General features: G+C 40.5%; 1 long non-coding RNA gene across 2 annotated transcripts; it reads left to right on the plus strand.

The window, feature by feature from the left end:
* The first annotated feature begins 16,332 nt into the window (after positions 1-16,332).
* LOC148219853 (uncharacterized) lies at positions 16,333-21,040 on the plus strand. Of its 2 annotated transcripts, XR_015799248.1 has the most exons (3): positions 16,333-19,132; positions 19,455-19,546; positions 19,849-21,040. It is a non-coding gene; the product is annotated as an uncharacterized LOC148219853 (long non-coding RNA). The 2 variants fall into 2 exon arrangements; XR_015799247.1 differs by having other exon boundaries at positions 16,333-19,546.
* Positions 21,041-27,691: the final 6,651 nt, after the last annotated feature.

The raw sequence follows: 27,691 nt of genomic DNA on the forward strand, positions 1-27,691 counted from the left end.
GGTAGAGTGACTGCTGACTATCCTCTGTCTTACAGACATTAAGATTTCATTTTGAAAGCATTCGTTTAATACATAAGTTAATTTTTAATGTTCTGGAAAAGCATCATTACATCTGAGTTGCTGTATATCTGTATACAGATATTTATATCTGCTCAGTAAGCATGACACAATAAAGATCCAGTCACTCAGACACCAGATCTGCTGCGATAATCTCTTTCACATTCACTTGTTTGTTCTCATCAAACATGACAGAAGATGCCACTCAGTACTGCCCAGATCAAGAAGTGATTATGCAAGATTTCTAAGTGCTAAAGTTGACTGATTTTGATACGTTAACACACACCTATTGCATCAAAGAAAGACCTGTTCTCACAGGAGCCCAAATGCTCTAAGTTTGAAGATGCAATAAAGGAGAATATTTATATGGACCATCTATATGGCTTCCTCAGAAATCAGGTCTAAGTAGAATCAACACTAATATTGGGTATATGCAAAGACTGAGGATTGTATTTATGACCTTAAGAGATATTTAAGTTGTTGGCTGGGCGTCATCATCTTTTGTCTTGGAAAACTTACAAATCAAAGGAAATTTAAATAATGCTAGCACAAATTAAATGATTGGTGACTTCACGAGAGAGACTGCGTGGTCTTGTTACTGTGCCCATCTCCTACTCATTTGCCATATCTACACTACCATGGATTTTGGTGGTCATGCACTTGTCTAATGGTTTTAGAAAGAAGGTTGTCAGCATGCACAGAAAGTTGTAGTCCATGCACTCCATCTAAGGCAATGCAGACAATGAAGAAATTTTACTGCCTTCAGGGGGCTTTAAATAAAGGCCTAATTTTCAAAAAAAAAAAAAAACCAAACCCAAAAGCAAGCAAGCAAACAAACAAAATATTAAAAAAAAAATTCCCAGGGCTTGCTGAACTAAAGGTTGTGTGTAAAAAAAATTTTTTGTTGTTGTTGTAACATAAATCTTGTTGCTGGTTCAGATCACAATTTCAGGATATACAGTAATGTAATGTTGATGTAGCTGCTGATACAGGCTGTTACTTCAGGACACATAGCAATACCAAATGAGCATTTCATTTAATGCCTATGTATTCACATATGTAGGCTTTTCACGGCTCCCTAGGAAATCTCTGTGAGTTGCCAGCATCCGAACAGCACCAGGCCACTGGTGTTAAGGTTAGCAGTATTGAATGGTCAAATTCCATGGCAGCACTTAAAGCTCACGCATTTCTCTGTCACACCAAAACATTGCAGCTGAGACTCCTTCTGTGCTGCTGACATGGAAGCCTGATGCTACAGTTTGGTTTACATTTATCTTCAAAGCACAGGGTTGCTGATGTGATGCCACCAAATAATTTTTTGGCACTGCAAATGGAACTTTTGTGGGCTTATGTCTGGAAAATGTACCAGATATGGTACCATTCACATCAAGGAAATTTCTCATTGGACTCCCCACTAGAAGAACTCTCAGTGCATACCCTAGCTAAAACTTTGTATCTTTGACTGCAGTGATTTACATCCACCTTCCCCAAGAGTATATAATTCTCTTTCTCCAAAATGTTCATCTTGTTAAAACCAATGCAAGTCTGGATGATAATTTATTTGAGTCATAGAAATAATTCATTTAGACCTTAATGTGATTTTTCTATCAAGCCATGAAATCTGATTTTTTTTCCCGTCACCATGTCCAACTGATTGAATATGTTTTCTGTCTTTGTGATTTACACTGTACCTAATTGTAGCATGAACAGGTTAGTTTCTCAGAAATAACTAACAGGTGTACAATTATGTGCACTCACATTACTCCCATCTGGGTGATTTCACACTCCATATCCAAGTGCAGCAGCTTATTTTTCTTTTTTTTTTTTTTGCAAGTGGTTGAAAACCAACTCAAGGTGGAATGTTCCCTGCTGGAAATCAAACTGCAAGCATGGTACTTCACTGTGGTCTTAAAACAATGTTTGCTTCATGTTGTAAATCACCATAAAAAGTTGTCAATTGGGTGACATCATTATTTGTGTATCCTACAAAATCAACTATGAAGACAGATCACTGTCTATGCAATTATTTGGAATCATATCAGTGATGATGCTCCAGGCAATTTTCTATATTCTTTAGCAAAACACAGAGTACACAACATGCTAAGGATGTGACATTTGGAGAATCATGAATAAGAATCAATAATTTCTTTAATAGACTTTATAGAACATCTGATTTTTGTAGCTAGTTTTCAATTGCTGTTGCTATTATACAAATTATATTATATATATTCGATATGAAAATGGAAAACCTCTGTTTATTTTCACTCTTAACAAAATCAGCTTCCTAAATTGAAGCAGTTTTTCCAAATAGCTCATTCATGAGCTGTAGGATAGGCCACTGTGTGCTTGAACACCAAGTAACAGACAGTTTGACCTCTGAAGTGGATGGAGTTGTGATGATGAGGCCTGCAGGGACTAGAAAACTAATCATTTTAGGTAAAGGGTTTGCTTATGTTTTTAGTGTTTGTGACATATCTTTGGTTATCTGTTTTCTTTAAAGCTAGTTGACTCATACATATTACTTGATGCTGAAAGCTACCTGGAACATCAACTAGAAACCTTCTTGCCATCTTGTATTTTCATTAATCGTGCTAATGTCATAATTTTCTGCAATGCCTTTAAGATAAAGGCATTTACTTCCAAGTACATTTGCCTAGCATCAAAGACAATTTTGTAATGTGGAAAGTCTCTTTACTCTGTTGTCCTAATCAGAAGTGCACACCATGGGTTCTGAGCATTAAACTCTCCATTTCTTCAGTTGTGTCCCTGATTTCTCTTCTGGAAAAGCTGGAAAGCTATCTCCAAAAATTCCAGACTCTGGTATGTACTGAAATGAGAAACACAAAATTAGTGTAAGTTAAAACTGTTCCTGAAACATTTTACCAAAAGGTACCTGGTGGCCAGTACAACTTCAGAAGCTGTTAGGATTTATATAACCTATATGTTTTATTAAACAGATTTCCAAGTGACTTTAACCGAGAGAAAGGAGCTATCAGAGGTACATGATGTAAATTGAGGACAGTTGAGAATCTACAGGAGATACATTCAACTGTGTCTTTAGTTTGTCCACTGTGGGCTGCATGTGAGATGGGCAAGAAGGCCAAAACAGAACAAAATGCACAAATGAGGTGATTTTAAAAAGTCAGAGAAACTGAGGGCAAAGACCTCTTTCCAAAACCAAGAATTTGTAGCATTCTTTATAAAACCTACTATTCCTGTAAATAATGAGTAATTCTGCACACTTCATTCTTCCAGGCTTCCTAAAGAACCAAGAGGAGCCAAAATACTGTGAGATCTTCAAGAACAAACTCCCATTGTGTGGCTGCCCTCCAGAGGATGTTTTTCCCTGGTTTTGCTCTGCAATATTTGATAATAATAAGCCTTGCAAAAAGGCTAAGTGCATGATGCATCTGTTCGGTATTTTGCACACCATTCAGTAAGGATTTTCAAAACAAGATGTTCTAGTATATTCCTTGGAATGGGATTCCCCCTTTGAATGCTGCAGGTCTCCTTTAGAGGACAAATCCCTTCAAACTGCTGATTTGCTTTACCCATTCCCGGGAATGTGGGCTGGGCAGTGCTCCACCCAGGGCTGATTTAGGCAATCTGGCCAGTTGGGCTGCACTAGGGCAGCCATACCTGAAAGGAGGCATTACAAGGCAGCTGGATAGTTACCACAAAGAAAAAAGCTTATGTTTTTGAGGAATATGGTAATCTACTCTCTCTCTGGAACTCTTTGTTTTCTTCAAGACAGTCAGAGACCTTCCTGTGCACCAGCAAGTGCAGAATTCCTTTCCACTTTCTCAGATCTTCACTCAGCACTAATGCAAAGCTGAATTTTCAGTCTATGGCAGTCTGGATATCAAGGCATGGGAAGGGCTGTTTGTCCTGTTGTTATCCTGGTACTCTCTAGGGTCCGGTGGGATTTCAGACAGGGTTATGTATCTGCAGCATGGAGATGTAAATGATTTTCAGCCAGTCACAAAGAGACAAGCAATTTTCATCTGTCAAAGAGGACTCTAACTTTTCAATGCACCTTGTGAGACACGTTTGTAATGGGTTACCTTATCCCAGCTCGTATGTTTTATGCTGCTTGCTAACAGAACCTCCAGTACATGCCTGCCAGCCTCTCTTGCAAACTGCTGAACCAAGAGTTGAAGAGATTAAAAAATATCCACTGAAGGACTATAGAAAAATAATAAATGTCATAATAAATGAAATAAATAATAAATGTCCTGGGTGTAGACAGAAACCTTCAAGGAACATTGAAGAGGTTTGTGCAGCTGTTTGTCCTGTGTGTATGTACAATTCATGGCTATAAAGAGAGTCATCCCATTTTGGTGACCTGTTGACAGGAGACCTAGAGGGTGACATGGGCATAGAGTAAAATATACATAAACAAATTCATGTGAAGCCCATAATTTGGCCACAGAAAAAGCAAAAGCATGGGGAAAGCTGCTCGGGTTAAAAAGCAAGTTTATGAAGCTGGTCATTGCAAAAAGTCCTCAGAAAGCATCCCTAGAGCCACATTCACCCTCTCAATCACTAACAACTACCAGTGGCAGGAGAAAGGTGCACAAATTTAAACTGAAAGAGGGTACGTTTGGATTAGATATTAGGAAGAAGTCCTTCACTGTGATGATGATGATGATGACGATGATGATGATGATGATGATGATGATGATGATGATGATGATGATGATGATGATGATGATGATGATGGGGTACTGGAACAGGTTGCCCAGAGAAGTTGTGGATGCCCCATCTCTGGCAGTGTTCAAGGCCAGGTTGCTCTGACCAGCCTGGTCTAGTAGGAAGTGTCCCTGCCCATGGCAGGGGTTGAAATTGTATGGGTCTCTAAGGTCCCTTCCAACCCAAGCCATTCTATGACACTGTAACATCAGTGGACCATAGCTCTTTGCAAGAAGTTGACGATGCCAGAGATCAATGAAGAGAGCTCAGAAATGGCCTAATGCAGTTAAGTCTGCCCGAGGAGAAGGAGGAAGCAGAAGGCTTTCATACCTTGCAAACATGTCTTCTCTGATAGTACAAGAGCATCATTCTCCCAGCAGAATTTCTCTCTGGAGAAACATTGTAGAGAACAGACTGTCACCCTGAAATAGGATGAGCCATACATAAAGTTAGACCTGGGAGCTGGTAGGCAAGCCTAAAAGCACCAGAAACACTGATACTGTTCTGAAACAAGTTATAGATTCTATAATGTAAGAGGGAAATTTTAGGCTGTTACAATGATGTGTTTTTCAGTCACGCAGTGTCTGAACTGAATACGCCTGTTTACACCAAAAAAGTGTGACATTTGTTATAATATTAGTTTTTACAAGTTGTGAATCCACGGAGTCTCTGTGTGGGAGAAGTGGACCCTAATAATTGGGCAGAACACACCTCTTGATGGATGCAGACCTGTGCTCCGAAACGGTCCAACTGTCACGTTGTTTACTGCCACAGGAGATTTTGGACTTTCATGCACAGAAACAATAGAAGAGAAAGGTATGCATTATACTGCCCTCATAGTTACATTAGAAGAACTAGAATCAGACCAGATGAGCAAATACATTTCCCATTAAATGACAAATGCTAAGGGAGAAGGCAAACACCAAATACTTTAAAATGTTTTTTGATCAGTCAAGCATACATCCATCAGCACTTGTTCAGCCACTTACTTGGAAAACAATATTTACCCAGGCCACTGTTTGGGTAACCCTTAGTATCCAAAAGATTTTGATTCAACATGGATAATCTCTGTGTTGATATGAAAGGTCTGCAGAAGTAATACTTTGGTCTGATAGGAAAAAAGTGGTAAATAAAGGAAAAGTTGAGGCCTCAGACTATTTTTTAGAAAGGTATTTTGCTGCTGAGCTAAGCTGGATACTGGGCATCACATAACGAAACAAGTGGGAGAGTGGTCAGGGTTAAGGTGCATCACAGTCAAGGGGGCTGTCAGTGTATGAGGGAGAAGCAGTATGATGTTACCAGGTATCAGAGGATTAGGGAAGCCATTCACACAAATACTTTCTCTAACTTATAAGAATAAGTGGTGAAAGGGCTTAAAACTGAGAAAATCGTGTTAGCTTCTTATTCAGTGCTGCTAAGTGCTGTGTTGTCCCAGCTAGATTGTTTTCAGAACCCCAACTCTTTTTGGTTGCGGCTTACACAGATTTGCTTATAACAGCAGCAGTCTGCAAGGCAAATACATCAAAAGTTTGTTTCAGTGTGCAAAATTTGTGCCTCTGGTGAGAGGCCCATGGGATTTGGGTCAGGGAGCGATACTGGGCTGCTGCTAAGTGCCCAGGGCTGTGATGTATGAGTTCAGTACTTCTTCACTCTTGGGAGCTAAGCCTTCCCAAGCAGCAGCCACCACAGACTGGGAGCAAAGAGCAGGGCTGCTGCAGGACTGTCCAAACACTAATTAGGACCTACAGGGATATTTCCCTTGAGGCTGTGGTGAAGGATCTCACAGAGGGAGGCTGTTTTACCCTAAATCTCTCACTGAACAGCTTTTCCTTCAAACTCCACAAATTGCAAATCCTGCCTCATTAAGGGGTCACCAAGGTAAGGTAACAACCACAAGGTACTTGTGATACTTTGGAGTCGGCCTCACATTGCTCTAACTGTTTCCATGGCAGGGGAAGCCTTACAGACCAGGTGTGTTTATCAAATTCACTCTCTTTAAATTTATTCTGGTATAGCCTTTCAACTCTTTCTACATATTAAAAAGAGATCCAAAAAAAGCATTGGTTATTATTTTTTAGGCAGAAAATGGTAAGGAAAAATGTCCTGGTTTCAGAAAAATAGGAGGCTTATGTATAAGACAGTCTGTGAAATATCATGTCACAAGTGAGAAAGCAGACATATTAATACATTCAAGGAACTGAAACTGAGTTAAGCAGAACTTGGCAATAAGTATAATCACTCATCTTTTAATTCCTTGACACCCCAACAGCTCAGTTTTTGTGCTTTACTTTGAACTCCAGCATGTTTTCTGCCATGATCTTGCTGATCATCTTTTCTCAGAAATGAACAGAAAATGTCCATATGTGGAGGTTTTTCATGTATATCAAAGACTGCAGAGTGAATAAATAATATAGAAAGGCATGGTGTCCAGCAGGAGGAAGACGAGAGGTGATGGATGGAACAGATTCACCAAATGGTTATTTGCAAAGAAGAGGTCCTTGGTAATGCCAATATCAAGAATGACTTGCAAAGACAGCACTGCTTTACTCCGCCAGGAATGGGGCTTTGGGTCTGAAGAGAAAGGAGTGCAGAACTCATGGTATAAGTCTGTTTGTATGACCCAGTGTCTGCTCAGGGAAAGACGACCTGCTTGTGATTGAAATGGAACAAGAAAGCCAGATGTCTTTTTTTTTTGGTCATACCCCACCTTCCTTCACTATGTCATGAAAGCTGTAGGACTTGGGGTGTCGCAGAAACAAACCTGTGTCTAAGCCTACTCAAAGGCCCAAGGACACCCACCACATGGGTTAACATACATGCTTGAACATACAAGCCCCTGCTGAGATAAGGCTTTAACCCAAACTTCAGAGCTTGCTCATACTTCAAAGATCTTCATGGGCAAAATCAGTTTCCTCTCTGCCTGCAGACTGCAAGCACTACAAGCAGGAGAAACAAATTTCTGCAGACCCGGGTTTCTAGAAAATCTTCCTGAGAGGCTGCTGACCAATCCTTGGAAGACTTGTACCTATTCATATTCACTTCAGGAAGGAATTGCAATAGCCTGTGTCTCATGACAAGGCATAAGGCTTTAGAAGCATAACATGGACACTCTGTGGCAGTAGTCACGAGAGGAATTCACACAGGAAGTCTGTGGGATACAGAAGTCTGTTGATTTGATGTAGCTTATAAGTGCCACTTTCTTCTTCCAGTGTGGATGTAACCCTATTTCTTAGCCTGGCTGTTGGTAAAGTAAGGACACAAATTGCCTATGACCTGTGGCAGTAATAAACCTCAAACAAATGATGCTTTCAAAGTGCTTTGCATTCCTTGAAAAGAATGTGTTGTACAAACACAAAATAATTCATTCAACTTTATGTAAAGGTTGCATTTATAAATGCTGTACAAGTGGGTAACAAATGATTAACAGATGTTATAGCCGTATTACAGAGATTAATGTATTTTAGATGGTTATAAACTATCTATGGAGTTGTTGGACTCTTTAAGGATCTGGAGAAATAGATTAACCAAGGATTAAAATATCAATCACGTGTTAAACTCATTTATAACTTCACCTTTAGTAAAAAATGTGGATTTACTTTCTAAGAGGCTTCATTCATGGGAAAAAAAGCAACGGTGAATCAAGCCTGTCATTTCACTGTTACATGTAAGATAAGGGGAAGAATGACTCTTTACTTTTAAAAGATTCATTTTATTGCTACAAAAGAAGTCACATAATGGAAATTACACATTTTTAAGCCCCTCTTCTCTTACTCTGAGAAAGACTAACTTCCCCTATGGCTGTGGATTAGGCCCTTTTCAGTTTCTTCCCACATAACTACTAAAGTGAGTTTATTGTATCATTGTCCTTAAAAAGGGATACAGAGTGAAAATCATGTAGGTATAAAAAATACAAAACCTAAACCTCAAATTCAACTCACCAGGGATCAAACACTAATGAAACCAGCAAATAATGCGGTAGCAAAGCTGCCTTGGTGCTCAATTATTCCTTTTAATATGACTTTTTCAGAAGTGCTGCTCCAATCCAACACTTCTTACTTAAACACTTGAACTTTTTACAGCTTATAAGTAGTCCTCTTAGAATAATTACTCCAGCTTTTTGAGTTGTTCAGCATTCAGCCTTATCTTCCTGTCTTCTATTAGAAAATGTTTTTTCTAACACCTTAAAATTTCTGTTTTGCAGAAGCATTCTTGATTCCTTAGTATTATTTACTAGCCACTGCATTAGACCATGAAGGAGTCTATTGCATACAAGTTGCCTACTCTGATATATATTCAGAATAAATCAGTAAATTTGCAGGTGATTTGACACAACAGCATAGAAAATATCTATAGGGTCTGATTTCTAAATAACATGTTTTGTCACTGTTCTGCCTGGTCCTGTTCATGGGGGTGTGAGTTATTTCATCATTAATCATTATCGCCATAATCAACCTAAGGGGATATGCTCAGTCTGTGGTTTAAATCAATTTATCTGCTGTCTTGCCTGGTCTTAAGGGCTTGTGAAGGGTTCATTCTGGTACCCTTTCCAGCACGCCAACAAGCACATCATCTCTGGGCTCCTCTGTTCGCTAGCCACGGACTCTCTAAGCACAGAAAGAAATTGGTTCCTGCTGTGTGTGTTTGTAGGAGTAAAGTCTTGGCTGCCTGAGAAAGAAGTGAAAGATTATCATGAGCACAGGCAGTGTAAAATGGGCTGCACTAGACAACAGCTATCTACATAGTTTTATCGAAAACACCTTCCCTTCTCTATGTATGGTGTGTCAGACACCACTGAATGACAACAGCTGGTAAATAAGGACTTGTATGTAGCCTGTGGTAAACCAATTTCGCTAGCTGCATTGATCTCCTCTTCAACTTATATTTGTAAACTGTTAATCTCCTTATGTAGTAAACTCCAGTGCAGTAGTAAAGTTTAACAGGGAGACCTGTAGACAATCCTCACTGAACTGAGAGGGATTGTTGCACAGTCCTGCTTGGGACTGCAACAATTATAGAATGAAAAGCTTGAGTTTGTTAATATATTTGAATCTTTCTTTTCCAACAATTTTTTTTTCCAGACTTGATTTCTACATGTTGCCTGCTCCTGGCCTATTGTTTACCTCCCTTTACATATGTGTCTTATTTCATGCTTCTATTAATTGAGGTCTTCCCCCCTTCACCATTGCATGCCTTGTGTTTCAGAAGTAAGAAAAGAAACTGTATCAAATCAATAAATTCCGAGCTGAGAGGCCAGCTCCATCTAAGCCCTTAGACCCACTGGGCATTGGCTTGCTGAGTGTAACCTGAAATCTTAAAACACTTTCTAGACGAACATTAAGGTACAAATGAGGGCTGGTTTGTCTCTCAAGTCAACACGTAAAATGAAAAAGCTGATGATGTTTTCATTGAGGTGGAAAGAGTGACAGACAGCCTCTTGACAGAGGATTACCAGGAGAGAGAAAACAGAGCTAAAGTTCTGTTTTCACTTTCCACTGCAGAGTGAAGGAGGGAGGTTGGGGGACTGGGAGGAGATTGGAAGTGGGGAACTGCATTTTTCCTTGTGTTTTTTTGTTAGGCTCAGTTACACATATATCACCATGGCTAAATTAAAAGGCCTGTATTCTGCTGATGGATGGGCAGTAGGTTTTGCTTGGAACCACAGGAACTCTCAGGATAACATTGGCAATACCCATGCCAAAGGGAAATTGACAGCATAAGCTGTTAAGCTTCCCTTCCAGTAACAGACTGTGGCCCAATCCATGAAAACTCTTTCTGCAGTCATCTTTCTGCAGCAAAATATTTAGACATCTTTTAGGGTCCAGTTCTCAATACAGTGCTTAAATACAGAGGAGCGAAAATTCACATGGAACTCTTCTGTAAATCTAGAAATTTGAAAAAATGAACTCATGTATCACAAGAAAAAAAAAGCAGAGCTAATTATGGGGTACAGATGAATGGTCTGAGCTGTACTTCACTTGCCAGTATGAGTAATTCCAAGAAGGAATTGGTCTTCTCCAGGCAAAGGTAGCCAACACAAGCCATGACAGAAAACATTTACAATTACAGTATGCTTAAATTAAAGCAAGAGGAAGTTTTCTAGAAATTCATATCCTTGTCATGATGGGGGCCTACTCTTCATCCCATTAGGTCCAGTCTGTCATCTTCAACTGGAAACTGTAATATCTTGTCATCTTAGAGCTGCAGCCCATGTGTCAGGATCAAGCTATCCATCTGTCCTTCCAGATGTCTGTATTTCCCTTACTCTGAGGTAGTAGGCTATTCCCATAAGTGGAGGCCTCTGACCCTAGCACTTCCAGGAGGAAAAACTTTATTTTCTCTGGTGATACAAGTATTTCTGGATGCTGGGCCAATCTGTGTGGGCACAGGGGTCCTGGAGGACAAGAAAAAGCAGGTACCTCTTCAGTGATTTTCCGCCGTCTTGTTGCTAACCTTTCTTTGCCCATATACCTTTGGACAGCAATAGCAGAAGTGGAAAAGCTGGATGTCTGCCCAACCAACACATTTGTTTCCAAAGGGAAAATTTTTTGTTACTTTTTGAAAATCAAGTTCCTCCTTAGGGTCCTTCAGATTAGGCTCCTCCATAATTTGCTACATTTCCTGAAAAAATATCAACAAACCATCAATATAAAACTATCTCTTATGTCAGAAAAATCTTGGCCAGGTTCATCTCTACATTCTCATGGCCAGAATAAACATTGTAAAATTCCACCGTGCACGTGTTCAGTAATGCCTTTCCTTCACCACACACACTCATGCATAAGTTTTTTAAAAATACAATTGGAAATAAACAAAGTAAAAAATTATTGAAAAAAATCACACATGCAGTGAATGTGAACTCAGATGAAAATGCTTGACATGTTATAAAATACATTTTATTTTTTAGGAGAAGAAAAGACACAAGTAGAAGAGAGAGGCACTTCTATAGTAAGTCTGATGCTAGACTGAAAGGCTCAAAGTGTGATAGAATTGAATGACATCCCTGCACTGCTTAGCACCAGACTATCTAGCATGTGTTGTTGCTCTTACTGAAATGTAGTCAAGATTTAGACCCAGAGGCCAGTAAGTATCAAAAATTATTTCCAGAATAGGCTTGTACCTACAGCAAAGCAGCAATACAGTGGAGACAGGGGGATTTGGGGATAGGGGATTTGAAAGAGATCAGATCCACTGTGCAATCTGAGCAGCTGGACACCACAGAGAGATCATGTGGATGGGGCAGCACTGGTGAGCAAACAAAACTGGATTTTTAAAGGAAACTACTAGTACAAGCCAGAGATACGGTAAGTTCCAAATGCAAATTAGTGGAAATTTTTTTTCTGTGGGTTAGTTGGGTTTTCTTTGTTTAACTAACATGGTTCAATCTGATCATTTGAGTTTCATCATTGCTAGAGTTAACTGATTTGTTAGTTAATCTAAAATGCTGCTATGCGATCACTTGAATATAAATTACTGCCAGGACATCCAAAATTTTATTCTTTTTTGTATGCAAAACTGCAACCAGCTATTAACAAAGAAGGAAGCAGATAGAAAGAGAAAGTGTAAGTGCAGTAAAAGAAAGAGTAAGAAAAATCAAAATGCAGTAATTATGTTGAATGTCAAGTGTAAGGGCATCCACATGTACTTATGTGACGTTTTTTCTGACATTATCTCTGTTACATTACATTTTCCTGGTGGAAAATGTTGAAACCTAAAGAATAGACGAGTCCATATTAGGCTGGTGACAGGAGAGCTTATTAAGAGCAAAAGATGTTTGGACTTAAAGGTAACTCAGGGACAGCATATTTCTAGTTAGTTGTATCATCTGAGGCTGTTTCATATCTGCAGGGTAGATAATTGTCATGGACAGAATATTTTCCTGAGGCAATTTGGTAGTAGTCAGCATCATTACAATAGATGTGTTTCTGGCCATGGGAATTTTGAGATCTTTCCTTCCTGTTGAGGAGCAACATGAGTAAAAAAAGTATATGCAACCTCATCAAGTCAAGCCAAGGCCGGGAACCTGTGACTGACAATATCTGGGAGAAAAATTAATTCATTTTGAAATGTATTATATGCTGATTATGTTAACCTCTTAAAAGAAGCACTCCAAACACCCATAAAGGATGATTTTGCCTGTGCAAGCTGCTTGTAGGGAGATGTTTTCCCCATTATCTGTGCTGTCCACCCTCACCTTTGACATTGCACACCGTGTTACCACATCTACTGTGAAGCGAAGCTAAGCAAACGAGCTCCTCATCAGGTGTCTTAATATCAGGGACACTCTTCCTTTGTGTCTGCCATTCCCATCACAGGCATTAGATAAGGCAGTCCTCTTGATGGCTTTAATCATAAAATCTAACATTCAAGGAAGACAAAAGACTTCTTCTAGCTCTCTTCTTTATATCTCTCATATCTGCTTTATACATTAATGGCTGGAGAAAACATACACCAGTGTCCAGGATCTATGGTATATGACCTTTGGTCTATGATCTTCAGTATCTAGTGGTTATTAAACTCTGATCCCAGGTCCTGAATTAATTTTCTACATTGCTTTTCAGGAAGGCAAAGAGCCAGTCTGGCCATTTCAGAGTAGAGTTTCTCAAAAAAGTGAAGGAAACAAAACTAGCAGGACTACAAGCAGTGTTATTCCATACCTACAAAGTATTTCTAAAACCCCTGAAGTCCAAAGTTAAATAAAATTATGGTGGAATGCCCCTTGGTTTCCAGCAGAAGTGGTGTAAGGACCTTGCATCCTCTAAATGGTGTAGTGTTGTCTCTGTTTACAGGTGCACAAGGAGAAAGCAGCTCTTAGGAACCATATATTTGTGATTTTTGTTCTTCTCAGGCCCCAGACACATCCGTAGCAGAGGAAAGGCAAATACTAAAATGCAGATATGTGTTCGCAAAATATTCAAGGAGGAGGAGAAATGGAAATTGATATGTGATGGAAATGACGTGAAATGCAACTGTAAAACTTCTGTGCTTGTTTGGGTACTGACAACAGAAGAGAGGAAATTAATCTTCAAAACTCCATTATAGGACCCCTCTTCTTTCCTTTGCTTCTCTCACTGTGATCTTTCTTTAGCATAAGTGGGTGAGACACCTTTCCTTCACATACTTCAATATTTAGAGGTGTGCAGGAGCCCAAGAAGGCAGAACAAAAATAGTTGCCCATGTGCTGGGGAGGACTATGCAGCAAACAAAGTACTTAAGATGTCTTATTAATAATCATTTCATAACAAGAAAAAAGACTTTCCAGCTGCAAGGAAAAGCTGGGTATCTAGATAGCAGATAAGAAATGCAGACTGCAGTGGGACCAGAAAACGGGGTTCAGTTTACTTTCCAACTGGTGCTTCTCCCCACTGATTGCTGAAAGATGTATATAATTATTACACCAATAAAGAAACAGCTGTAAGATTAGGTAGGCTCAGCCCATGACTGCATGAGTAGAACAGTACAATTCTGTGGTCCGTCTGCTCCACTTACAAGGATTCACTCTTTTTTTCACTTCCAAACTGTGTCCCTGACCACAGTGCAACTTCTACCCAGGCCACTTACCAGCTTAGAATGTGGCAGAGATGCAAAGCAAGAGGAAGCTGTTGTCCCTTAAAAAGAATAAATTTCTCTGAGGTCACATTACATTCTATTCTACAAGTTTAAGATAAGAATATTTGTAGTACAGTAGGAAAAAGTCAATTTAGCTATGTTTCCCGTGTTATGGAAATCACCACTGGCAGCCTAGGGAAGACCAAAGGAAGAAATATCAACGTACACTGATAACATCCAGCATGATCTTCCAGATTCCAGGAGTCTGTAATTCACAGTCTTCAGAGCCAGCATACTCATGTTAGACAATCCTTGATAAATATTATTACACAAACTAATCTAATTTTGTTTAAGCAAAAAAACAGTACTGTGAAAACAGGTACTGCATTGTAAATATTTATTATAGATGTATTATTAAGGAAGAAGTACAGCAGGAGTTGCACAGCTGGAACTAAGTTGCTATGAATAATTTTGCTAAAGAACACTATCAACAATGTTTATACTGTGTCCAAATTGTGGTAAGTTTTTACACACTATTAGGAAGATAAGATCACATACCTATTGCAGTGTTTGGAGCTCACTCAGAGCCAAGAAGTCTGGCAGGGCTCCACTGCAGTCAGTGCCTAAGCTCTTAACAGATGGGTGTTGCACAACATGCCCCTGTGCACAGGCACAGCACGGCTCGCCCCGGGCTTCTCCCTGCCCCAGCGGCTGAGCCTGTGAGATGGGGTGCTGTGATGGAAACTCATTAAACCCCAAATGCAGTGAGCTATTAATGAGTACTTTAAGGGCAAATTCTCCTTTGGTGGAGGCACGGTGGAGAGAATTTCACTCTGTTGCGTACATACAGGCTTTGGTGTGTCTGTTTGTGTATGGCTGCATTCTGCTCAGATACTCTGCTCTGTCTTCACTTGCTCAGGGGTAGAGAAATTTGCAGGTGAGTTCATGAATGCAAATGAAGGCATGAAGTATAATGCTAGCTGTTACAGCTTAAAGACAACTGCATGCAAATGTGCATGCATAGATATTTAAATTCTCACGGGATGTAATTGTAAAATAATACACACAGAACCAGTCCGAACTGAGGTTTCTATATGCTTGCTGTTGTTTACTTTACTTAGTTCTTAGGCTGTCAAATTTTCTTTTTAAATGTAGGCTATTCCTTACTTTAATGCTTTCCTTTGAATTTTTTTTTGCTTTCCGGTGGCATCCTATGTTAAAAAATTAGTTAGGGCCGAGACAATTATTTTTAATTCAAGGGACTTAGAGCATGACTATGTGATTTAGTTTAAGGTAGTCCTGCGAGGAACATGAAGTTGAACTCAATGACCCTCATGTGTATGTCCCTTTTAATCTGATATACTCAGCAATTCAATGAAAATTATGTAAAATTATTTTTCCCCTACAAAACATCAATTGAAATTAGATCATCAGAATTGCCATTCCAGAAAGATATAATTTGGAAAAACATTTGTTGTCTATCAATCAAGCTCTGGATGGAATCCAGATAGCTGATTTTCAGGATATCTTAAAACTGTAAACACCAAGTTTTAGCCCAAGTTTCTTTGAAAGCCAGGTTTGTGAGACTAGAACTGTTGTCTGTTTGTTTGTCCTGTTAACCATTAATAATGTTTCAAACACCAGCAATTTCACTCTAACAGAGACTATGAAGTCTCCCATACCACCAAGTTTTTCGAGGTCTGGAGACCTGAGCGCCCAGGCTGCCAGAAGGACACCTGTGGTGATCCTTTATGTGGTGCTAGAGGACTGGAAATGGACAGAGCCATCAGAGGCTTCCTACAGCAGCAGAGGCCATGGGGCTGCTGCCCAGCCCCGGCACAGCCCAGCCCGCCGGGGCCGGAGAGAAGCTCCGGGGGCTCGCTCCGAGCAGGACGGGCTCAGGCAGGAGGAAGGCAGGCACGGCTGCCCGCTGTCATTCCCAGGTGGGTGGCTCTGGCATTCCCAGGTGGGTGGCTCTGGCATTCCCAGGTGGTGGCTCCGCAGCTCCTTTGGCCCCAGAGGGTGTCTGACCAGCGGAGCTGGGACAGTCGGGATCTTGTCCCAGCCGTCGGCAGGAGCGCGCTGCTGCGGATGCTGCTCGCTGCCCACAGGTGGCAGTGAACCTTCACGTTGGCCAGGGGAAAACCAAATTCACCTCTGAGCCTTCTGGTGCCTGTGGGCATCAGCCTGACGGCCCCTGCTTGAGGTGCTCGGGTCTGGATTCGGGGGAGCTCCTCGGCAGAGGGCTCTGCTCCTCGCTCCTGTCTTCCCGAAGGTGTAACACAACCTGTGTGACTGGGAGGGGTCTGGAGGTCAGGCAGAACTACCAAGATCTGCTGAAAAATCCACTGAAATCTGTGATGTCAAATGGTGTCAATACAGTTGGAAAGGCAACACTTCAAAGCAGAATATGTTTCAGAGATGGTGATAGTTTTATTATCTCTATCTGCCTGAACACAGGCCTGGTGTGAAACAACAGCAAGGGAGGGAGAAAGATAAAGAGCTGAGCAGATCAGAGGAGATTAGAAAATTGCTCCTGCTATACAGAGTAATAAACTTTGCTGTCAACAAACACAGCTTCCCTTGGATTTTTCAAAGGATAAAACCACCATTGTTTGCATTTAAGCTATCCTCTCTCCCATGTCCTTTATCAAAACAAAGTTATTTAGGTTCCCCATGAGACAACAGTATATATTTCTGATGTTCCAAAATACATGCTGAGTACAAATTTTCAAACCTTCACAGATAAATAGATTAGATTAAAGAACAAAAACAATGGTGTTGAGTGGAAAAACAGACAGTAAGTAACATTTGGCCAACCCATAAGCTGAAGATGCATATACTGCATAAAGTCTGGGTGTCTGTCCTTTCATTTTTGTCCTGGAATCAATAACTACGTGCATCGTGTAGGTTTGGATTTTTTGGGGGGCTTCTCCTTTTTTCTTTCCAAAAATAACAGCAAACTTCAAAGTGACAAATAACACCAGCAAACTGAAAAAAAAAAAACCCAAAACAACAAACGTAATTTTGTCTGAAACTGCTGCCCAAATGTGAATTAACTGTGTGAGTTTTTCTCTGCTCTCAGACAGCTGTGAACATCTGCCAAGTTACTGGAAACCCATTGCATATGGTGCCACCTGCATCTTGATACACAGCAACAAGCCAAGTTTTGCCATCATGTATGTTTTTGCATCTTCACTGAATCCACTGGGGCTGCATGCATGTAACTGAGAGTTTAATCCCAGTGGAGCTCCGTTGTGTTTCCCCGTGACTAAGTTCAGTGGACTCCAGTGGAGTCACAGGGTGTAACTGAGACCAGACACACTTTATTGATAAATACTTTTAATAGTAAATCATTTTACCAGTCTGCTGCCCTGCTGCAAAGTTTCCCCTAAAAAATGGATATTCTGACAAATAGGGAGCTTGGTACTAGACATCTACAGCTTTTTGGACACAAAAATTTTAACACAACAGAGTATTTTGCTGTTTTCTTGTGAAAAAGCAGTTCTGTGAATCCTCCATTCCACGCCCCTGAGCCAATGTGGTGGTGCAGGAGGACCAACTCAGGATCTACACTGAGTGGGAAAGATCTGGAGGCAGGGTCTCAGAGGCCATCTGGGTCCTGTCTCTCCAAGGCAGTGGCCAGATTGCCTTTGTGAAGAGCATTAAGTTCATCACGTTCAGCACCCAAACTAAGCTGATTTATTTCTGGAGACTCCTGGTCTGGAATGGCCCTGATCTGAATGTCTGGAGCAAGTAGGAGGCTCATCCCGGAGAGCTGGGCAGCCCAGGTACAGAAGGTGAATTCTGTGTTGTTTTGTCTCATCAGTCCCTGCCACAGAAGAGAAGTTTTGTTCTTGGACTACCTAGAAAGACATATTAGGTAGACAATGGTTGTGCTCTTCAGGAAAACAAAACCGCACTTAAAGAGTCCCCATATCACCTTGGGACATAATTTTAAATTCTGGTTGAGCTGCAAAGGAAAACATCAAAAAGAAATGTGCATTTTTAAATTTAATAAAATTAATCTTTGCAGTCTTTGTTATTTTGTATACTATGTGCATTTGTGACTCTTTGGGCAGAGTAATTTTCACAGGATCTGCATATTGCAATTTTATGCAGGAATAAAATTCACATACAAAGTGAAGCCAGAACTGTCTGGCACAGAGCTCCTAAGGACAGATGGTGCCACCTGCATCCTCCATTAAGAAAAGTCCTAGCCAGGTTTGTAGACAATGACCTATTTAAGTGAAAGGGGGGAAAAAATTCTCTGAGATCTCTTCTTATCTAAGTACAGAACATTTACAGTGATAGAAAATTATTAAAATTAAGCATTATTGAGATCTGTGTTTTCACTGACTCATAGCTCTCAGGATACATGGAAGTTCTCACTGCTATTCAAATCTGTCGTTTCTTCCTTGCCACCCAGCTCTTTTTTTCGAAAATGTATTTGAGCCACAGGTCTTGGGGCTTTATATAGAGGCCTTCCCTATGTCCTCCTTCTTCCTCTGACCAAGGTTATTCAGCCTTGCAGTTTAGTTTAAGCCGAGGTTTTTGACAGGCTTATTGTTGCAATGAATTTGCAGTTGTGTCTTGATATTCTGTTATCTTGCCACTGAAATGAAAGATGTCACAAATTCAGCTCTGAAGGGAGCACTGAGGATTTAAATGTCATTTGAACATGCACTTCTTTAAGAAGCAATAAGAACAACTAGCATCAAGATAAACAAAGAAAGGAGGAAAAAGGCTAAGCATGTGAGATTTTCTTAATACGAGAAGTATTCTTTTTACAGGAAAAACATTTCTTTCATTGATTATCATTGGACTGCATTTCCTGGTAAGAAAATATTTGTGTTGTGCATGTTTAAAATTTCGTCTGTGTTTTGTGGAAGGATGTTTGAAACCAGATAGTCTTTTACTTATTTAATAATCAGTTATTCCCAAAAGTTTGTGCATTTTGGTATACAGACACGTCTACGCACAACATTTTATGCCTAGTGAAGAATTTAAACAGTAATAAAGGCACTAGCTGACATTGAGTTTGCTTCTTTTTCAGCATTGTTTATTGGCAGTCAGATGAAATCTAATTTGTTCCTAGAGAAGTGAAAAGATAAACAAACTAAGAGTTTTAAATCTTACTATAAGCCTTTCCTTTCTAGATTTCTTCTAATACTTGAAAGAAGAGTCTATTCACACCTACTCTCTGCTTGGTGTTCTCGAAACCAGTAGAGGCTACAAGGTCTGCTGACAGGTCAGTCTGCTGGCAGTTCACAAAGCTGAATGTCCCCTAGCTTCTGGTACCTCACATTGTGGAAATAGACAGACTTAGACTTAGACTTAGTAGACTATCTCTACCAAGAGATAACAGAAAAGTTTAATCAGTAACATTATTCTATATCAGGCTGAGCAGAAGTGAACCAGAATATTTTTCATAGTCTTGACATTCAGTATAAAATATAAAAATGCTAAAAGCGGCTATACAAAAGGCTATTAAAAATATGTCACGAAATTTTTACAGAGTTTAAAGAAAGTTTTTTTCCATTTAAATTTTAGGATGAAGTCTGGGTTTGCTTTCGACTTAAATGCCCATTTTCCTCCATTACAAATTAGAATTCTTTGTGGTGGAGCATGTTCAGGTGGAAAAATGAAAACTACCCCCTTCTCAATGCAGTTGGGAGCCATGGGAATGAATGTTCAAGGAAATGTTTGTGTAGACCTTACAGTGCCACAAAACAACATCCGGTTTTGATTTGTTTAAGCTATATTTTTATTAATAAAATTATACGAATATTGTTTGAAGACTGACTAAAGCCAGAATGGTGGTTTTGTATGACAACTATGCAATTTAGATAGAATTTATATGAGGTAAAGTAATATGGATATTTATAGTCGCTTTTATTTCCTGTTGTGCTTGAGGTTGTTAAACTTTTTTATGCTCTTTTCTTTTTAGACTAGGGACCCTGAAATAAGTTTTTGAAACGTATCTGTAGCATATGTGTGTTTTCATAAACTATATTTCTATTTTACTGTGTAAATACAATATGAAGAGTATCCCTTTTGCCAGGAAAGTGAGGTTTGATAAATTCAGCTGAAATGGAATTTAATGAAAAGAAATGAATGAGGCCTTTACAGATTAGTTCACTGGATAGTTTTAAAGTTTCAAATTAAATGACACTTTAAAATGCCTGTTTTGCCAGTTTTTCTGGCACAGAATAGCTACAACAAAATGTAACTAAATCTCTTTTAACATTTGAGTTATAACAAAACCACAAGAGAGATTTTTTTTAACAAAGACCAGGCTACAGACAGGACTGAACAGTCTGAGCACTGACTTCTACACTTGTAAGCCTCAATGAAGTGTTGGTCTCACATGCATAAGTAAACAATAAGCCTGTAGGAGGAAATAGAGGTTTTAAAACAGCTTCTTTTACCTTAAATCTGGTTTCTCAGACCTCTCCAGGTAGTCTTTCAAGCAACAAAGTGTCCAGACTTCTATTTTCCCTTAAGTGGCCTGACAAGTTATTTTCCAGCCTAGAATTACTGAAAGCTTAGTTTCTCCTAATAACTTGACATACAAACTCCACCTTTCAGAGGAGGTAGTTTTTGTTTCCCAGGGGGAATACGTAAAACCTTTCTAATTTCTTGAATTTTTTTCAGATCCTGCTCTGTGATATTGAACCTGTCTCAAAGCTAATATACTGGAAAACAGTCAATATAAATAAATAAATAAATAAATAAACAAACATTTTTAAAAAATATATCATTTTCTAAACTCTTCTGAAACTCTGTTAAGATAATGTTTTCTTTATAAATTTTAGTTTCCCTGCCTATAATTTTTCTTGAATTTAGTGAGCACTGAATTTTTCTGTGATGTATATTACTATTCACTCCTGAAAAAAAGAGGCAAGCTGAGTTTCTTCCGGATTTAGAAGCAAAGAGGCCCAGATAGGACAAGCCTGTGTGGTCCACAGAGCATTTGAAGAATGAAGGAGAAGTCAAGCTCTCGGCATGGGAGAGCAGTACAGCTGAAGGGAGGGTTTAAGGATGGGTGGGGTGGCTGGTAGTGCTTCCCTGGAAACAGTCATATGGGGACTCTGCAAGGGAACTAGACAGCCTGGCTATCAAGTGTTTGCTGCACATGCAGAGGACTTCTATTTACACTTCTTGATAAGGTTCTTTCATATTTCATCCAACCTCAAGAGACCAATTCATGCGTTTCTGAATATTTCCTTACCAGAATACAATACATAGTAAAGAATACATAGTAAAATGAGAAGACTGCCCTCTGTGGGAAGGCAAACTGAGAAAGCTGTGACTCAGAATGGAAGAGTAAGGAGAGTATTACCATAAGACAGAATTAGAAAATTAGAGCTGCCTAACCCATCTGCAGGGCTGTTAAATCCACCCGTGCCATGAGGACTCTGCGAGGGCAGAAAATCTGGACCACCAGCCAAATTAATACAGTCTCCTGCAGTTTCTGGTGCTCGACATAACTGAATAACTTCAGATCCTTTATCCACAGTGCAACAAAATACTTGCTTGGTGCTGTCTTTGCTGCCTTTGAGCTAAGCAGGAGTTTTCACCCCCATTTCTGTGGGAATTGGGTATTCAGGAAGAGAGAGAATCTAGATGTGTCCCTCAAAAAAAAAAATGGAAACCAGGTGGAAGAGTAGTTGGTAGATTCTGGCCAGAAGATTTAAAGAAGAGGCGGGGGCTAAAAGAAATTATCATCAAAAGCTGCCAGCATAAATGGTAGGAAAGGCCTATTACTTCCAAATGGATGTTTCAAGTCTTTTGCTGTTTGACAGTTTTGAAGGCTATTCTTTTCAGAGATAGGTTTATAAGCTTAAAAAAATAGCTTATTTGTGTAAACATCAAGTTTGGAGAAGTCCTCCAAGATCATTGAGTCCAACCATGCACCACCGTGTTCACCACTATACTGTGCCCCAAGTGCCATATCCACAAGCCTTTTGGACACTTTCAGGAATGGTAACTCCATCACTTCCCTAGGCAGCCTATTCCAGTGCCTGACCACCCTTTCAGTGAAGAAATGTTTCTCAGTATCTAATCTAGACCTCCTCTGTTGCATCTTGAGGCCATCTCTTCTCATCCTGTCATGGATGTTAGCTACGTGGGAGTGGAGGCTGAACCTCACCTGGCTACATCTTCCTTTCAGGCAGTTGTAGAGAGTGATAAGATCCCCCTGAGCCTCCTTCTCTCCCCCTGAGCTCCCACAGCTACTCCTTGAAGGATTTATGCTCCAGACCCTTCATCAGCTCTGTTGCTGTTCTCTGTACACACTCCAGCATCTCAGCATCGTTCTCTTCCTAAGAGCCCCAAAACTGAATACAAGGTTCCAGGTGCAGATTCACCAGTGCCAAGTACAGGGGGACAATCCCTGCCCTGCTCCTGCTGGCCACACTATTGCTGGAACAGGCCAGGATGCCATTGGCCTTCTTGGCCACCTGGGCACTGCTGGCTCATGTTCAGCTGCTGTCACCAGCATCCCCAGGTCCTTTTCCTGAGGGCAGCTTTGCAGCCACTCTGCCCCAGCCTGTGGCACTGCCTGGGGCTGTTGTGACCCAAGGGCAGGACCCAGCACTGGCCTTGTTGAACCTCACACCACTGGCCTTGGGCCATGATCCAGCCTGCCCAGATCCCTCTGCAGAGCCTCCCTGCCCTCCAGCACATCAATGCTCCCACTCAGCTTGGTGTCATCTGCAAGTCTGGGGAGGGTGGCTTCGACCCATTCATCTAGATCATTGATAAAGACATTAAACAGAACTCAGTGTGGGGTTAAGTCTCTGGTGCTCTAGGCACCATTTGTCGGGTTGCCTTTTTTAAAAAGCCAAGCAGCTAATAGTTGCTATAAAGTTGTTTATTGCAAAAACATGTCACCCTCAAAAGGCAAAGAGTCACAAGCATTAAAGTCCATGCTAAGCTTTGGTTTAGAGTCTCAAATAGAAGCACAAGTTGCTCCTGGGGGTGCCAGCAGGGTGATGTTGCTGCAGCTCCCATCTTCTTAGGGCAATGATGATTGAGAGAGAGCAGGAACAAAAGCAAAGCAAAAAGCAAACGGCAAAAAGCAAAAAGCACAAGCTCTCTCCAATGCATGCTCTTATATAGAAACTTCCCAACAAGCTAAAGACATAAACTTGAACTTAACCTATTATAATTCTAGTTTTTTAACATGCCAGGTTACATATAAACTACGCATATGTTCTATCTTGTAGAAAAATGTAAACAATATTCTTACCATAGTTTTATTACATCTAAAACTATGTTCCTGCAGCCTCCATGGAAACACTAGTATCTAGAACTACATTTCTCAACCTTCACTAGAACTCGTACTTCTACTCTGACATCTGAAACCTTTTACTCACTAAAAGCACTTAAAACTAATTCTACTTACTTACTTACTTGCTTGCTTATTCTAAAACTTAAACTTACGTCTCTACTTTATGTGTGAGTGGCTTAACATACTTCAATCCATTCAATAGTTTTAATTCAATCCCTGCACTCTGATTTCTCTCTGAAGAATTCAGAGACTCCTGACTTACTGACTCCAACGCTTGGCCCCTATACCGAGACCTGGGCAGCACCACTGATGACAGTTTTGCCAGAAGAATGCTGTGGGAAGGTGTGTCAAAGATTTTACTAAAGTCCAGGTAGAAACATCCACAGCCTTTCCCTCATCCACTGAATGTGTTATCCTGCCACAGAAGGAGATCAGACTGGTCAAGCTGAACCTGCCTTCCACAAACCCCTGCTGGCTGGGCCTGAGCCCTTGGTTGGCCTGTACATGTTATGTGATGGCACTCAGGATGATTTGCTCCATGATCTTCCCTAGCACCAAGGTCAGGTTTAGTCCCTGTAGTCCCCTGTATCCTTCTTCCAGCCCTTCTCATAGATGGACGCTACATTTGCCAACCTTCAATCAACTGGAACCTCCCCATTTTACCCAGGACCACTGGTAAACAATGGAGAGTGGTCAGGGAGCACTCCCACCACCTCCCTCAGTCAGTTTCTGATAGTCATGTTCGCATTTTTATGATGATTATCAGTACTCCTTGAAATATCACTGAATCCTGAGGCCCAGGGTACCACTCTGCCAGGTTGTAGATAGGAAAAGTCTATTGCTGAGTATGAAGTAAAGTACAGCAAATGGGTAACATAAAAGCAGATACTGGACAGCAATGGTCAGTGTGTACACTGCCTCTGGATGGGATTGAGTTAATTTTTGTCTCATCAAAGTTCTCATAAGGGTTGGGACCAAAAGGGTGTTGAGGGCACAGTGGTTTAGCTGTTCTGAAGAGCATTTACACAGCATCAAAGCCTTCTCTGGATCTCACTCTGAGCCCCTAGGATGGATTGGGAAGGAAAAAAATCAGGCAGATGATTTGAACAAGCTGAAAGCATACTCCATGTCATACATCATGCTCAGCAGTACAGAGGGAAGAGACAGGATATTAGGGAGGGTTAGCCATCTTTTACTCAAAAGCTCCCAGGACATCTCTCTGCCCCTGGGAGGTGCATAATTTGTTTTGCTTTATTTACTTCTTCTCTTCTTTCCCTTCCTCTTCAAAAGTTAACAAATTTTGTCTTGTCCCATAAAATTTTTTTGTTTTACTCATCCTTTCTTCCTTCCCCATCCCACTATGTGATGGGTGATGGGGAGAAGTGATCAGGAGTCTGTGGAGTCCCTAACTGTCTCCTGGGGTTAGCCCCCAACAGTATGAAAAGTCAGGCACAGTCTAGTAAATAAAAGTGATTTCAAGGGTAATTCTGAAAGAGTAAAACTTGTTCTTAATTTCTTAATATTGGCAGGATGCAACTCATTTGTGAGAGTCATTATGAGAAAGAGCACAGAGATGTTTGAAATCTAATAAATGGGTGATAAATGTGGAGGGGAGAGCTGGTATGTAAGAGAGTGGGAGTTGAAAAACTATTGTGAAGAGACTGTGAAGGGCTCTGAAAATAAAATATTTTACTTAAACATCCTATAGGAACAGGAAGGAGTAGAGGGAGATAAAAGAGGGGTGATTTAGTGAAGTCTGTTAATTGAGAAGAGGAATTTTGCAGGAGGATTCGAAGTGGATACAAGCTGATTCTTCTGTTTCAGTTTCTTCTATTACTATATTCAAAACCTTGTCCAGCTTCTAACAAGGAAATTTCATACTGTTACTGAACAGACGTAACAATAGAAATCTCTGTGTCTGCAGGACTTATTTCATTTATCAGGTGCTGGGAGCTGATATATCCTTTTGTTTCATAAAGCACAGGGCGAGCTGTGCACATATTTCACCTTTCATTACTATTTCCACAGATGTCTCTAAGCTCACCCCCTACCTGACTTAGATGTACAGCATCCTCACACTCAGGTGTAGAAACACAGAAACCAACAGAGAGATTTAGCAAGCTTTTCAGTTAACATGTGCAAACAGAGAGTAACATCTGGGAAGAAGAACAACAATGAATTTTCATAGCCACTAGAGCATTGCTCATTCTGTTTAGCCACATGGATCAACCTCACTACCATTCTACATGGCCAGTGCACTTGAATGCAAAATGCCAAGGATAGCACAGTCCCAACAGTTAAAAAGTGTTTTTCCTCAGCAAGCCATGCACTTGTAGAAGGCTCAAACTGAATGTCCTTGTTGGTTTTGCTTGCAAAATTGTGTCATGCAAGCTCACTGGAAAAGGCTGCTGCTGGCACTGGAGAGGGGCAGCTTGCAGACTGACTAGCTGGAGACACCCTGCACACTGAATCCTTTCCCATACATGGATGGAGAGCTGTGCTACAAGCTCTCCCACCCCTGCCAAAAAGAAATAGAGGGAAATCTGCCCCATGGGACAGGTTTTACAATTTATATTTTTTATTCACAGCTTATGTCAAAGCACCTCCACATTTGGCTTGTGAGGCAGACTGGTCGCACTCCGGGTGACATGGAATGGCCCAGAGAAGTCGGGCAGGTGGCTTTCGCCTGGAGTGCAAATGCAACGCTATAGCTGCTGCAAACCTGGTGGTCCAGCATGGTACAAGGCAAAGGGGGGCAAACACCCTCCATGGTGCAAGCAGAGGCTAAGAGATTCCCAAGAACAGACCTAAACTTCAGAGTCAATGGGAAGGGAGAACTTTTCTGATGGACCTGGAGGATTCAGTATAGAAAATGTTTAATTTCAGTTAAATGTAAGAAGTCATTAAGAACATGAGCAGAAGGAAAATACCTTGAAAAGGACTTGCCTGTGTAAGCAGATAGTAGGGGGAAAGTTGATGAATTTTAAAAGGAAGGCTACTGTACTTCGGGTTTTAAAATGTTAGTTCCTCCTTTGAGTTCTGAGAATAATGGTTGTTTTCATGTTGGAAACAAGAAGTCTTTTGAGATTTTCCACATGCTGACTCCCAAGGCAAGGTACAGGTCTGGGTCTGGGCAGGTCAAGATCTTGCAGTGCATCTACCCTCTGTGCTTCGCTAGAGAGTCCAAAAGAGATTTTTTGTAAAAAAAACAGTTCTGATAGGATCATAATGAGTGTATGGGGTAAAGAAAATCAATTGGCCAAGGGAGGTACTCAATTCCAGATCGCCCTGGCATTAGCTTTGTTTGATTGGTTGCTGAGGAGTTTTCAAAATACACTATTGTGTTGGATATGGGTGAAGTTGGACAGTGACAGGTAGGAGCAGGTCTGCCCAAAAAACTTGTACCCAATTGTTGTTATAGTAATTCTGTCTTATCTCCCTGATTAAGCACACTTCCCCATGCTAAGTACTTGCAATTTCAAACAGAGTAAAAGACTACTGGTAAGACCGAAGTACCAAGATGTCTACTTTCATGAGACATGCAAACATCTTTCATACGTATTTATCAATAAATATTTATAGAGGAGAGACAGGTCCTAGCAGGACAATTGGAACAGGATAGCTCTTCCAGTCTGCAGGAAATAGCTAGAGAGATCAATCAGCAGTAACACCAGTTATTTGCATAATTGTTTCAGAGTTGTTCTAGTACTAACTAGTACCGGTGTTTCAGAAATTTTTCTTTTCTTCAGTTGAAATTGCTCACATGCAAAATATATCACTTGACAGAGAGTAGAATTTGTTCTGTTTAAGTGATTTTAAACAGTGATGAGCCACTGAAAAGCATCCTCTTTAACTGTGGCAGAAGGGCACTCTTCCTGCAGAAGGGATGGGTATGGCTTTCTCAGCAAAAGAAACCTTTCCTGATACTGGAGGCTTTTTTCTTCCAGTACATCCGATATCAGCCTGTACAGAAGGTAGGAACTGTTTATTGTACACTGTTATTACTAAATTGTAATAGGACAGAACTAGAAAGTGCTCATCTTAAATTCATCTTGAAGGGCACAATTTCTTCTCACAGTCTTACTGCTCAAATGCCTC

The sequence above is a fragment of the Sturnus vulgaris genome, chromosome Z, assembly GCF_052056855.1.
Source record: "Sturnus vulgaris isolate bStuVul1 chromosome Z, bStuVul1.hap1, whole genome shotgun sequence".
NCBI classification, from domain to species: domain Eukaryota; kingdom Metazoa; phylum Chordata; class Aves; order Passeriformes; family Sturnidae; genus Sturnus; species Sturnus vulgaris.